Source organism: Brassica napus, chromosome A6 (genome assembly GCF_020379485.1).
Source record: "Brassica napus cultivar Da-Ae chromosome A6, Da-Ae, whole genome shotgun sequence".
Lineage (NCBI taxonomy): Eukaryota > Viridiplantae > Streptophyta > Magnoliopsida > Brassicales > Brassicaceae > Brassica > Brassica napus.
In genome coordinates this window covers 1,035,169-1,050,230 of record NC_063439.1, presented here as the reverse complement: position 1 = coordinate 1,050,230, position 15,062 = coordinate 1,035,169, and positions in this window count along the sequence as shown.

The window sequence follows — 15,062 nt, the reverse complement described above, 5'->3', positions numbered from 1 at the left end:
TCATTATGTTTTTTACTTGGAACTCAAAGCTAAAGACATTAACGACGTCCTTGAGCTTGATGAAAATGTAAAAGTATTGGTGGAATGTTGCTCCGTGATAGAGGAATCTTTTGGTGCTCTTTATAGAGGTACGAGAAGATCTGGATCAATTGGGCCTTTAGAGATAAGAGTGGTGCAACAAGGAACATTCGATGCTCTCATGGATTATTTCATCTCCCGGGGTGGTTCAATGGCTCAGTATAAGACACCCCATATGCATAAAATTTTCTGAAGTCTTGGCGGTTCTTGAAAATAACGTTCTTGTTCGATTCTAACAGTGAAAAATATTCTCCTCTCGGCCCATAGTTCTTTGTATTCTCTAAGAAAAACTGTGCATAACAATGCAAATCACTTAAGTTGTCTACATGTCTATTTGTACTTTGTGTTTTTATGTTCTGTCTACATTTCTATTTTTTTTTGTCTACATTTCTATTTGCATTTTGTATTTTTGTGTAGCTGTCTATTTTTCTATTTGTACTTAATTAGTTTTTTTGCGCTGCTGTCTACATTTCTATTGTACTTTTGTGTTTTATGTTGTCTACATTTCTCTTTGTACTTTGTAGTAGGTTGTTCCACGTCTGCAAAAGAATGCAAAGGCAGACAACTTGCTATGCAGTGCCCGAAATCTATCAACTTGCTATAAGTCGTTTTCTTTTCTGATTTATTGTTGCAAAAAAAAAATCTTTGTAACAAAAAAAGCCTTGCGGCGGACGTGTTTGTCAAAAAAATTAAGAGGAAAACAGATGAATTCTGAACAGTAATGAATATTAAACTCTCTTTTTAATTCAGTTCTCGCACATTTTATTGCTTAACCAGTTTTTATCATTTATAAAACGAGATTTATTATATCGATGTCTTATGATGACACCAAAGTTTACAGCTTGTGATAATAGTTAAAAGGCTTGCTTTTATGGCAAGGTAGATGCATCAGCTTGCCTCATCATGTTCACGGTCCCTTTATTTGATTTCTGATCGTCAGGATAGTCACCACCGCCTAAGTTAGTTGTAACTGGACCACTTCCAAAATTTTGACCATTATCAAGCTTAACCACTACTGGATCAATCTTGGGGATAACTTCATGTCCAAGGTCTAGCTCATGTACATAAGGCTTGGCATTGTGGTCAGGTTCTAACTCCAGCATACCCTCTTGGTGCAGCTTCATCATAGGGAGTTGTTCCTTAAGGATCAGGGTGCGTGCTAATGTCGAAGTGAGGCATAGCAAGAGAACAATAAACCCAACGCATTTGCCTTTGTGTGTTTGGACCATTTTCTAAAGTTGAGTAGATTATGTTTGTGTCTGAGAGTGAAGGAGATACTCATATGTTTATAAGCCGGAGAATGGAAATAGTGATCCCAGTGAACACAAAGATTATGGTCTGCGGAAAATTTGCACAATGAAAGGGCTCAGTGAGTCATGCACACGGCATGACCACCTATGAAAATAGGGAGAGATTGCACGGTAAAAAGAAAGAACAAACTATATTAAAAACACAAAGCTCACCATTGTTACTACCAAATATGGTGCAAAACGTAATTTGCTCCGTCGATAATTTCTCTCTCTATATATCTCTTAACACTACTTTTCACTGGTTCACTGCATGTGGAATAGGTTACAACGCCATGTCCTCTCTTTTAATATTATAACCCATTAAAATATTTGGGTTTAATGTTCCACTTTGCAAGCCATTATATAATATTAATACCTGATTTGATTGCACAAAGGCACTTGATTAAATGGTAAATTTTTTTCTAAAGAGTGAAGGAGATCAATCACACATACCGTACAAAAATATTGAGTTTTTGGCAGTGGCGGAGGTAGAATCTAAATCTAGGTGGGTCAAAATTAGATTATATAAAAAGCAGTGGAGGTTTCATAATTATCAAGGGGGTCAAACTGTAAAAATTGAACTAATTAATCAATATTTGTTACCATTATATACTCACACTAAGTTAAATTTTAAAATTGACGTGGGTCAATTGACCATCCTGATTATTCACTGCCTCCGCCACTGGTTTTTGGTAAATACTTTATATATTGAAGTCTATAATCTTTAGTGTTGTTTTAAAATTTCTACCATATTCTACATTTGTATTAATGTATGCTAAACTCTTTTTCATGGTAAATGAGCATCGTTCAATTGTTTTTATCAATTAATTTAGTAAAACTTCATAATACCCCCTAAATCGATGGAATAACCAAGATAAAATTATTATTTTCTTGATAAACGGAGAGCATAAATGCTCCAAACCTCTTTGAACATCATCATATGTTAGTGCATGATGCAACTAGGCATTAAAACAATATTGTCATATTTTTTGAAATTTTCTCAAAATCTATGGGCTAACCCCCTACAAAAATATTGAGTTTTTGGTAAATACTTTATATACTGAAGCCTATAATCTTTAGTGTTGTTTTAAAATTTATACCATATTCTACATTTGTATTAATGTATACTAAACTCTTTTTCATGGTAAATGAGCATCTTTCAATTGTTTTTATCAAATAATTTAATAAAATTTCATAATACTCCCTAAATCGATGGAATAACCACTATAAAGTTATTATTTTCTTGATAAACGAAGACGACAAAGGCTTCAAACCTCTTTGAACATCATAATATGTTAGTTCAGGATGCAACTAGGCATTAAAAAAATATTGTCATATTTTTTGAAATTTTCTAAATATCTATGGGCTTAACCCCTACAAAAATATTGAGTGTTTCGTAAATACTTTATATACTGAAGCCTATAATCTTCAGTGTTGTTTTAAAATTTCTACCATATTCTACATTTGTATTAATGTATGCTAAACTCTTTTTCATGGTAAATGAGCATCGTTCAATTGTTTTTATCAATTAATTTAGTAAAACTTCATAATACCCCCTAAATCGATGGAATAGCCAATATAAAATTATTATTTTATTGATAAACAGAGACGACAAAGGTTCCAAACCTCTTTGAACATTATCATATGTAGGTGCAGGATGCAACTAGGCATTAAAACAATATTGTCATATTTTTTGAAATTTTCTCAAAATCTATGGGATAACCCCTACAAAAATATTGAGTTTTTGGTAAATACTTTATATACTGAAGCCTATAATCTTTAGTGTTGTTTTAAAATTTCTACCATATTCTACATTTGTATTAATGTATGCTAAACTCTTTTCATGGTAAATGAGCATCTTTCAATTGTTTTTATTAAATAATTTAATAAAACTTCATAATACTCCCTAAATCGATGGAATAACCACTATAAAGTTATTATTTTCTTGATAAACGGATACGACAAAGGCTCCAAACCTCTTTGAACATCATCACATGTTAGTGCAGGACGCAACTAGGCATTAAGAAAATATTGCCATATTTTTTAAAATTTTCTCAAAATCTATGGGCTAACCCCTACAAAAATATTGACTTTTTGGTAAATACTTTATATATTGAAGCCTATAATCTTTAGTTTTGTTTTAAAATTTCTACCATATTCTACGTTTGTATTAATGTATGCTAAACTTTTTTTCATGGTAAATGAGCATCGTTCAATTGTTTTTATCAATTAATTTAGTAAAACTTCATAATACTCCCTAAATCGATGGAATAACCAATATAAAATTATTATTTTCTTGATAAACGGAGACGACAAAAGCTCCAAAGATCTTTGAACATCATCATATGTTAGTGCAGGATGCAACAAGGTATTAAAACTATATTTTCATATTTTTTGAAATTTTCTCAAAATCTATGGGCTAACCCCCCTACAAAAATATTGAGTTTTTGGTAAATACTTTATATACTGAAGCCTATAATCTTTAGTGTTGTTTTAAAATTTATATCATATTCTACATTTGTATTAATGTATGCTAAACTCTTTTTCATGGTAAATGAGCATCTTTCAATTGTTTTTATCAAATAATTTAATAAAACTTCATAATACTCCCTAAATCGATGGAATAACCACTAGAAAGTTATTATTTTCTTGATAAACGGAGACGACAAAGGCTTCAAACCTCTTTGAACATCATCATATGTTAGTGCAGGATGCAACTAGGCATTAAAAAAATATTGTCATATTTTTTGAAATTTTCTAAAAATCTATGGGCTTAACCCCGACAAAAAATATTAAGTTTTTGGTAAATACTTTATATACTGAAGTCTATAATCTTTAGTGTTGTTTTAAAATTTCTACCATATTCTACATTTGTATTAATGTATGCTAAACTCTTTTTCATGGTAAATGAGCATCGTTCAATTGTTTTTATCAACTAATTTAGTAAAACTTCATAATACTCCCTAAATCGATGGAATAACTAATATAAAATTATTATTTTCTTGATAAACGGAGACGACAAAAGCTCCAAAGATCTTTGAACATCATCATATGTTAGTGCAGGATCCAACTAGGCATTAAAACAATATTTTCATATTTTTTGAAATTTTCTCAAAATATATGGGCTAACCCCTACAAAAATATTGAGTTTTTGGTAAATACTTTATATACTGAAGCCTATAATCTTTAGTGTTGTTTTAAAATTTATACCATATTCTACATTTGTATTAATGTATGCTAAACTCTTTTTCATGGTAAATGAGCATCTTCCAATTGTTTTTATCAAATAATTTAATAAAACTATATAATACTCCCTAAATCGATGGAATAACCACTATAAAGTTATTATTTTCTTGATAAACGGAGACGACAAAGGCTCCAAACCTTTTTGAAAATCATCATATGTTAGTGCAGGATGCAACTAGGCATTAAAACAATATTGTCATATTTTTTGAAACTTTCTCAAAATCTATGGACTAACCCCTACAAAAATATTGAGTTTTTGGTAAATACTTTATATACTGAAGCCTATAATCTTTAGTGTTGTTTTAAAATTTCTACCATATTCTACATTTGTATTAATGTATGCTAAACTCTTTTTCATGGTAAATGAGCATCGTTCAATTGTTTTTATCAATTAATTTAGTAAAACTTCATAATACCCCCTAAATCGATGGAATAACCAAGATAAAATTATTATTTTCTTGATAAACGGAGAGCATAAAGGCTCCAAACCTCTTTGAACATCATCATATGTTAGTGCAGGATGCAACTAGGCATTAAAAAAATATTGCCATATTTTTTAAAATTTTCTCAAAATCTATGGGCTAACCCCTACAAAAATATTGAGTTTTTGGTAAATACTTTATATATTGAAGCCTATAATCTTTAGTGTTGTTTTAAAATTTCTACCATATTCTACATTTGTATTAATGTATGCTAAACTCTTTTTCATGGTAAATGAGCATTGTTCAATTGTTTTTATCAATTAATTTAGTAAAACTTCATAATACTCCCTAAATCGATGGAATAACCAAGATAAAATTATTATTTTCTTGATAAACGGAGAGCATAAAGGCTCCAAACCTCTTTGAACATCATCATATGTTAGTGCAGGATGCAACTAGGCATTAAAACAATATTGTCATATTTTTTAAAATTTTCTCAAAATCTATGGGCTAACCCCTACAAAAATATTGAGTTTTTGGTAAATACTTTATATACTGAAGCCTATAATCTTTAGTGTTGTTTTTAAATTTCTACCATATTCTACATTTGTATTAATGTATGCTAAACTCTTTTTCATGGTAAATGAGCATCGTTCAATTGTTTTTATCAATTAATTTAGTAAAACTTCATAATACCCCCTAAATCGATGGAATAACCAATATAAAATTATTATTTTCTTGATAAACGGAGAGCACAAAGGCTCCAAACCTCTTTGAACATCATCATATGTTAGTGCAGGATGCAACTAGGCATTAAAAAAATATTGTCATATTTTTTAAAATTTTCTCAAAATCTATGGGCTAACCCCTACAAAAATATTGAGTTTTTGGTAAATACTTTATATACTGAAGCCTATAATCTTTAGTGTTGTTTTAAAATTTCTACCATATTCTACATTTGTATTAATGTATGCTAAACTCTTTTTCATGGTAAATGAGCATTGTTCAATTGTTTTTATCAATTAATTTAGTAAAACTTCATAATACTCCCTAAATCGATGGAATAACCAAGATAAAATTATTATTTTCTTGATAAACGGAGAGCACAAAGGCTCCAAACCTCTTTGAACATCATCATATGTTAGTGCAGGATGCAACTAGGCATTAAAACAATATTGTCATATTTTTTTAAATTTTCTCAAAATCTATGGGCTAACCCCTACAAAAATATTGAGTTTTTGGTAAATACTTTATATACTGAAGCCTATAATCTTTAGTGTTGTTTTTAAATTTCTACCATATTCTACATTTGTATTAATGTATGCTAAACTCTTTTTCATGGTAAATGAGCATCTTTCAATTGTTTTTATCAAATAATTTAATAAAACTTCATAATAATCCCTAAATCGATGGAATAACCACTATAAAGTTATTATTTTCTTGATAAACGGAGACGACAAAGGCTCCAAACCTCTTTGAACATCATCATATGTTAGTGCAGGATGCAACTAGGCATTAAAAAAATATTGTCATATTTTTTGAAATTTTCTCAAAATCTATGGGCTAACCCCTACAAAAATATTGAGTTTTTGGTAAATACTTTATATACTGAAGCCTATAATCTTTAGTGTTGTTTTAAAATTTCTACCATATTCTACATTTGTATTAATGTATGCTAAACTCTTTTTATGGTAAATGAGCATCGTTCAATTGTTTTTATCAATTAATTTAGTAAAACTTCATAATACTCCCTAAATCGATGGAATAACCAATATAAAATTATTATTTTCTTGATAAACGGAGAAGACAAAAGCTCCAAACCTCTTTGAACATCATCATATGTTAGTGCAGGATGCAACTAGGCATTAAAACAATATTGTCATATTTTTTGAAATTTTCTCAAAATCTATGGGCTAACCCTACAAAAATATTGAGTTTTTGGTAAATACTTTATATACTGAAGCCTATAATCTTTAGTGTTGTTTTAAAATTTCTACCATATTCTACATTTGTATTAATGTATGCTAAACTCTTTTTCATGGTAAATGAGCATCGTTCAATTGTTTTTATCAATTAATTTAGTAAAACTTCATAATACCCCCTAAATCGATGGAATAACCACTATAAAATTATTATTTTCTTGATAAACGGAGAGCAAAAAGGCTCCAAACCTCTTTGAACATCATCATATGTTAGTGCAGGATGCAACTAGGCATTAAAAAAATATTGTCATATTTTTTGAAATTTTCTCAAAATCTATGGGCTAACCCCTACAAAAATATTGAGTTTTTGGTAAATACTTTATATACTGAAGCCTATAATCTTTAGTGTTGTTTTAAAATTTATACCATATTCTACATTTGTATTAATGTATGCTAAACTCTTTTTCATGGTAAATGAGCATCTTTCAATTGTTTTTATCAAATAATTTAATAAAACTTATAATACTCCCTAAATCGATGGAATAACCACTATAAAGTTATTATTTTCTTGATAAACGAAGACGACAAAAGCTCCAAAGCTTTTTGAAAATCATCATATGTTAGTGCAGGATGCAACTAGGCATTAAAAAAATATTATCATGTTTTTTGAAATTTTCTCAAAATCTATGGGCTAACCCCTACAAAAATATTGAGTTTTTGGTAAATACTTTATATACTGAAGCCTATAATCTTTAGTGTTGTTTTAAAATTTATACCATATTCTACATTTGTATTAATGTATGCTAAACTCTTTTTCATGGTAAATGAGCATCTTTCAATTGTTTTTATCAAATAATTTAATAAAACTTCATAATACTCCCTGAATCGATGGAATAACCACTATAAAGTTATTATTTTCTTGATAAACGAAGACGACAAAACCTCCAAACCTCTTTGAACATCATCATATGTTAGTGCAGGATGCAACTAGGCATTAAAACAATATTGTCATATTTTTTGAAATTTTCTCAAAATCTATGGGCTAACCCCTACAAAAATATTGAGTTTTTGGTAAATACTTTATATACTGAAGCCTATAATCTTTAGTGTTGTTTTAAAATTTCTACCATATTCTACATTTGTATTAATGTATGCTAAACTCTTTTTCATGGTAAATGAGCATCGTTCAATTGTTTTTATCAATTAATTTAGTAAAACTTCATAATACCCCCTAAATCGATGGAATAACCACTATAAAATATTATTTTCTTGATAAACGGAGAGCACAAAGGCTCCAAACCTCTTTGAACATCATCATATGTTAGTGCAGGATGCAACTAGGCATTAAAACAATATTGTCATATTTTTTGAAATTTTCTCAAAATCTATGGGCTAACCCCTACAAAAATATTGAGTTTTTGGTAAATACTTTATATACTGAAGCCTATAATCTTTAGTGTTGTTTTAAAATTTATACCATATTCTACATTTGTATTAATGTATGCTAAACTTTTTTCATGGTAAATGAGCATCTTTCAATTGTTTTTATCAAATAATTTAATAAAACTTCATAATACTCCCTAAATCGATGGAATAACCACTATAAAGTTATTATTTTCTTGATAAACGGAGACGACAAAGGCTCCAAACCTCTTTGAACATCATCATATGTTAGTGCAGGATGCAACTAGGCATTAAAAAAATATTGTCATATTTTTTGAAATTTTCTCAAAATCTATGGGCTAACCCCTACAAAAATATTGAGTTTTTGGTAAATACTTTATATACTGAAGCCTATAATCTTTAGTGTTGTTTTAAAATTTCTACCATATTCTACATTTGTATTAATGTATGCTAAACTCTTTTTCATGGTAAATGAGCATCGTTCAATTGTTTTTATCAATTAATTTAGTAAAACTTCATAATACCCCCTAAATCGATGGAATAACCAATATAAAATTATTATTTTCTTGATAAACGGAGACGACAAAGGCTCCAAACCTCTTTGAACATCATCATATGTTAGTGAAGGATGCAACTAGGCATTAAAACAATATTGTCATATTTTTTGAAATTTTCTCAAAATCTATGGGCTAACCCCTACAAAAATATTGAGTTTTTGGTAAATACTTTATATACTGAAGCCTATAATCTTTAGTGTTGTTTTAAAATTTCTACCATATTCTACATTTGTATTAATGTATGCTAAACTCTTTTTCATGGTAAATGAGCATCGTTCAATTGTTTTTATCAAATAATTTAATAAAACTTCATAATACTCCCTAAATCGATGGAATAACCACTATAAAGTTATTATTTTCTTGATAAACGAAGACGACAAAAGCTCCAAAGCTTTTTGAAAATCATCATATGTTAGTGCAGGATGCAACTAGGCATAATAAAAAATATTATCATATTTTTTGAAATTTTCTCAAAATCTATGGGCTAACCCCTACAAAAATATTGAGTTTTTGGTAAATACTTTATATACTGAAGCCTATAATCTTTAGTGTTGTTTTAAAATTTATACCATATTCTACATTTGTATTAATGTATGCTAAACTCTTTTTCATGGTAAATGAGCATCTTTCAATTGTTTTTATCAATAATTTAATAAAACTTCATAATACTCCCTAAATCAATGGAATAACCACTATAAAATTATTATTTTCTTGATAAACGGAGACGACAAAACTCCAAACCTCTTTGAACATCATCATATGTTAGTGCAGGATGCAACTAGGCATTAAAACAATATTATCATATTTTTTGAAATTTTCTCAAAATCTATGGGCTAACCCCTACAAAAATATTGAGTTTTTGGTAAATACTTTATATACTGAAGCCTATAATCTTTAGTGTTGTTTTAAAATTTATACCATATTCTACATTTGTATTAATGTATGCTAAACTCTTTTTCATGGTAAATGAGCATCTTTCAATTGTTTTTATCAATTAATTTAATAAAACTATATAATACTCCCTAAATCGATGGAATAACCACTATAAAGTTATTATTTTCTTGATAAATGGAGACGACAAAGGCTCCAAACCTTTTTTAAAATCATCATATGTTAGTGCAGGATGCAACTAGGCATTAAAACAATATTGTCATATTTTTTGAAATTTTCTCAAAATCTATGGACTAACCCCTACAAAAATATTGAGTTTTTGGTAAATACTTTATATACTGAAGCCTATAATCTTTAGTGTTGTTTTAAAATTTCTACCATATTCTACATTTGTATTAATGTATGCTAAACTCTTTTTCATGGTAAATGAGCATCGTTCAATTGTTTTTATCAATTAATTTAGTAAAACTTCATAATACCCCTAAATCGATGGAATAACCAATATAAAATTATTATTTTCTTGATAAACGGAGAGCACAAAGGCTCCAAACCTCTTTGAACATCATCATATGTTAGTGCAGGATGCAACTAGGCATTAAAACAATATTGTTATATTTTTTGAAATTTTCTCAAAATCTATGGGCTAACCCCTACAAAAATATTGAGTTTTTGGTAAATACTTTATATACTGAAGCCTATAATCTTTAGTGTTGTTTTAAAATTTATACCATATTCTACATTTGTATTAATGAATGCTAAACTATTTTCATGGTAAATGAGGATCTTTCAATTGTTTTTATCAAATAATTAATAAAACTTCATAATACTCCCTAAATCGATGGAATAACCACTATAAAGTTATTATTTTCTTGATAAACGGAGACGACAAAGGCTCCAAACCTCTTTGAACATCATCATATGTTAGTGCAGGATGCAACTAGGCATTAAAAAAATATTTCATATTTTTTGAAATTTTCTCAAAATCTATGGGCTAACCCCTACAAAAATATTGAGTTTTTGGTAAATACTTTATATACTGAAGCCTATAATCTTTAGTGTTGTTTTAAAATTTATACCATATTCTACATTTGTATTAATGTATGCTAAACTCTTTTTCATGGTAAATGAGCATCTTTCAATTGTTTTTATCAAATAATTTAATAAAACTTCATAATACTCCCTAAATCGATGGAATAACCACTATAAAGTTATTATTTTCTTGATAAACGGAGACGACAAAGGCTCCAAACCTTTTGAACATCATCATATGTTAGTGCAGGATGCAACTAGGCATTAAAAAAATATTGTCATTTCTTTTGAAATTTTCTCAAAATCTATGGGCTAACCCCTACAAAAATATTGAGTTTTTGGTAAATACTTTATATACTGAAGCCTATAATCTTTAGTGTTGTTTTAAAATTTATACCATATTCTACATTTGTATTAATGTATGCTAAACTCTTTTTCATGGTAAATGAGCATCTTTCAATTGTTTTTATCAAATAATTTAATAAAACTTCATAATACTCCCTAAATCGATGGAATAACCACTATAAAGTTATTATTTTCTTGATAAACGAAGACGACAAAACCTCCAAACCTCTTTGAACATCATCATATGTTAGTGCAGGATGCAACTAGGCATTAAAACAATATTGTCATATTTTTTGAAATTTTCTCAAAATCTATGGGCTAACCCCTACAAAAATATTGAGTTTTTGGTAAATACTTTATATACTGAAGCCTATAATCTTTAGTGTTGTTTTAAAATTTCTACCATATTCTACATTTGTATTAATGTATGCTAAACTCTTTTTCATGGTAAATGAGCATCTTTCAATTGTTTTTATCAAATAATTTAATAAAACTTCATAATCTTCCATAAATCGATGGAATAACCACTATAAAGTTATTATTTTCTTGATAAACGGAGACGACAAAGGCTCCAAACCTCTTTGAACATCATCATATGTTAGTGCAGGATGCAACTAGGCATTAAAAAAATATCATTTTTTGAAATTTTCTCAAAATCTATGGGCTAACCCCTACAAAAATATTGAGTTTTTGGTAAATACTTTATATACTGAAGCCTATAATCTTTAGTGTTGTTTTAAAATTTATACCATATTCTACATTTGTATTAATGTATGCTAAACTCTTTTTCATGGTAAATGAGCATCTTTCAATTGTTTTTATCAAATAATTTAATAAAACTTCATAATACTTCCTAAATCGATGGAATAACCACTATAAAGTTATTATTTTCTTGATAAACGGAGACGACAAAGGCTCCAAACCTCTTTGAACATCATCATATGTTAGTGCAGGATGCAACTAGGCATTAAAACAATATTGTCATATTTTTTGAAATTTTCTCAAAATCTATGGGCTAACCCCTACAAAAATATTGAGTTTTTGGTAAATACTTTATATACTGAAGCCTATAATCTTTAGTGTTGTTTTAAAATTTATACCATATTCTACATTTGTATTAATGTATGCTAAACTCTTTTTCATGGTAAATGAGCATCTTTCAATTGTTTTTATCAAATAATTTATAAAACTTATAATACTCCCTAAATCGATGGAATAACCACTATAAAGTTATTATTTTCTTGATAAACGGAGACGACAAAGGCTCCAAACCTCTTTGAACATCATCATATGTTAGTGCAGGATGCAACTAGGCATTAAAACAATATTGTCATATTTTTTGAAATTTTCTCAAAATCTATGGGCTAACCCCTACAAAAATATTGAGTTTTTGGTAAATACTTTATATACTGAAGCCTATAATCTTTAGTGTTGTTTTAAAATTTCTACCATATTCTACATTTGTATTAATGTATGCTAAACTCTTTTTCATGGTAAATGAGCATCGTTCAATTGTTTTTATCAATTAATTTAGTAAAACTTCATAATACCCCCTAAATCGATGGAATAACCACTATAAAATTATTATTTTCTTGATAAACGGAGAGCACAAAGGCTCCAAACCTCTTTGAACATCATCATATGTTAGTGCAGGATGCAACTAGGCATTAAAACAATATTGTCATATTTTTTGAAATTTTCTCAAAATCTATGGGCTAACCCCTACAAAAATATTGAGTTTTTGGTAAATACTTTATATACTGAAGCCTATAATCTTTAGTGTTGTTTTAAAATTTATACCATATTCTACATTTGTATTAATGTATGCTAAACTCTTTTTCATGGTAAATGAGCATCTTTCAATTGTTTTTATCAATAATTTAATAAAACTTCATAATACTCCCTAAATCGATGGAATAACCACTATAAAATTATTATTTTCTTGATAAACGGAGACGACACAAAGCTCCAAACCTCTTTGAACATCATCATATGTTAGTGCAGGATGCAACTAGGCATTAAAACAATATTGTCATATTTTTTGAAATTTTCTCAAAATCTATGGGCTAACCCCTACAAAAATATTGAGTTTTTGGTAAATACTTTATATACTGAAGCCTATAATCTTTAGTGTTGTTTTAAAATTTATACCATATTCTACATTTGTATTAATGTATGCTAAACTCTTTTTCATGGTAAATGAGCATCTTTCAATTGTTTTTATCAAATAATTTAATAAAACTTATAATACTCCCTAAATCGATGGAATAACCACTATAAAGTTATTATTTTCTTGATAAACGGAGACGACAAAGGCTCCAAACCTCTTTGAACATCATCATATGTTAGTGCAGGATGCAACTAGGCATTAAAACAATATTGTCATATTTTTTGAAATTTTCTCAAAATCTATGGGCTAACCCCTACAAAAATATTGAGTTTTTGGTAAATACTTTATATACTGAAGCCTATAATCTTTAGTGTTGTTTTAAAATTTCTACCATATTCTACATTTGTATTAATGTATGCTAAACTCTTTTTCATGGTAAATGAGCATCGTTCAATTGTTTTTATCAATTAATTTAGTAAAACTTCATAATACCCCCTAAATCGATGGAATAACCACTATAAAATTATTATTTTCTTGATAAACGGAGAGCACAAAGGCTCCAAACCTCTTTGAACATCATCATATGTTAGTGCAGGATGCAACTAGGCATTAAAAAAATATTGTCATATTTTTTGAAATTTTCTCAAAATCTATGGGCTAACCCCTACAAAATATTGAGTTTTTGGTAAATACTTTATATACTGAAGCCTATAATCTTTAGTGTTGTTTTAAAATTTATACCATATTCTACATTTGTATTAATGTATGCTAAACTCTTTTCATGGTAAATGAGCATCTTTCAATTGTTTTTATCAAATAATTTAATAAAACTTCATAATACTCCCTAAATCGATGGAATAACCACTATAAAGTTATTATTTTCTTGATAAACGGAGACGACAAAGGCTCCAAACCTCTTTGAACATCATCATATGTTAGTGCAGGATGCAACTAGGCATTAAAACAATATTGTCATATTTTTTGAAATTTTCTCAAAATCTATGGGCTAACCCCTACAAAAATATTGAGTTTTTGGTAAATACTTTATATACTGAAGCCTATAATCTTTAGTGTTGTTTTAAAATTTATACCATATTCTACATTTGTATTAATGTATGCTAAACTCTTTTTCATGGTAAATGAGCATCTTTCAATTGTTTTTATCAAATAATTTAATAAAACTTCATAATACTCCCTAAATCGATGGAATAACCACTATAAAGTTATTATTTTCTTGATAAACGGAGACGACAAAGGCTCCAAACCTCTTTGAACATCATCATATGTTAGTGCAGGATGCAACTAGGCATTAAAACAATATTGTCATATTTTTTGAAATTTTCTCAAAATCTATGGGCTAACCCCTACAAAAATATTGAGTTTTTGGTAAATACTTTATATACTGAAGCCTATAATCTTTAGTGTTGTTTTAAAATTTCTACCATATTCTACATTTGTATTAATGTATGCTAAACTCTTTTTCATGGTAAATGAGCATCGTTCAATTGTTTTTATCAATAATTTAGTAAAACTTCATAATACCCCCTAAATCGATGGAATAACCAATATAAAATTATTATTTTCTTGATAAACGGAGAGCACAAAGGCTCCAAACCTCTTTGAACATCATCATATGTTAGTGCAGGATGCAACTAGGCATTAAAACAATATTGTCATATTTTTTGAAATTTTCTCAAAATCTATGGGCTAACCCCTACAAAAATATTGAGTTTTTGGTAAATACTTTATATACTGAAGCCTATAATCTT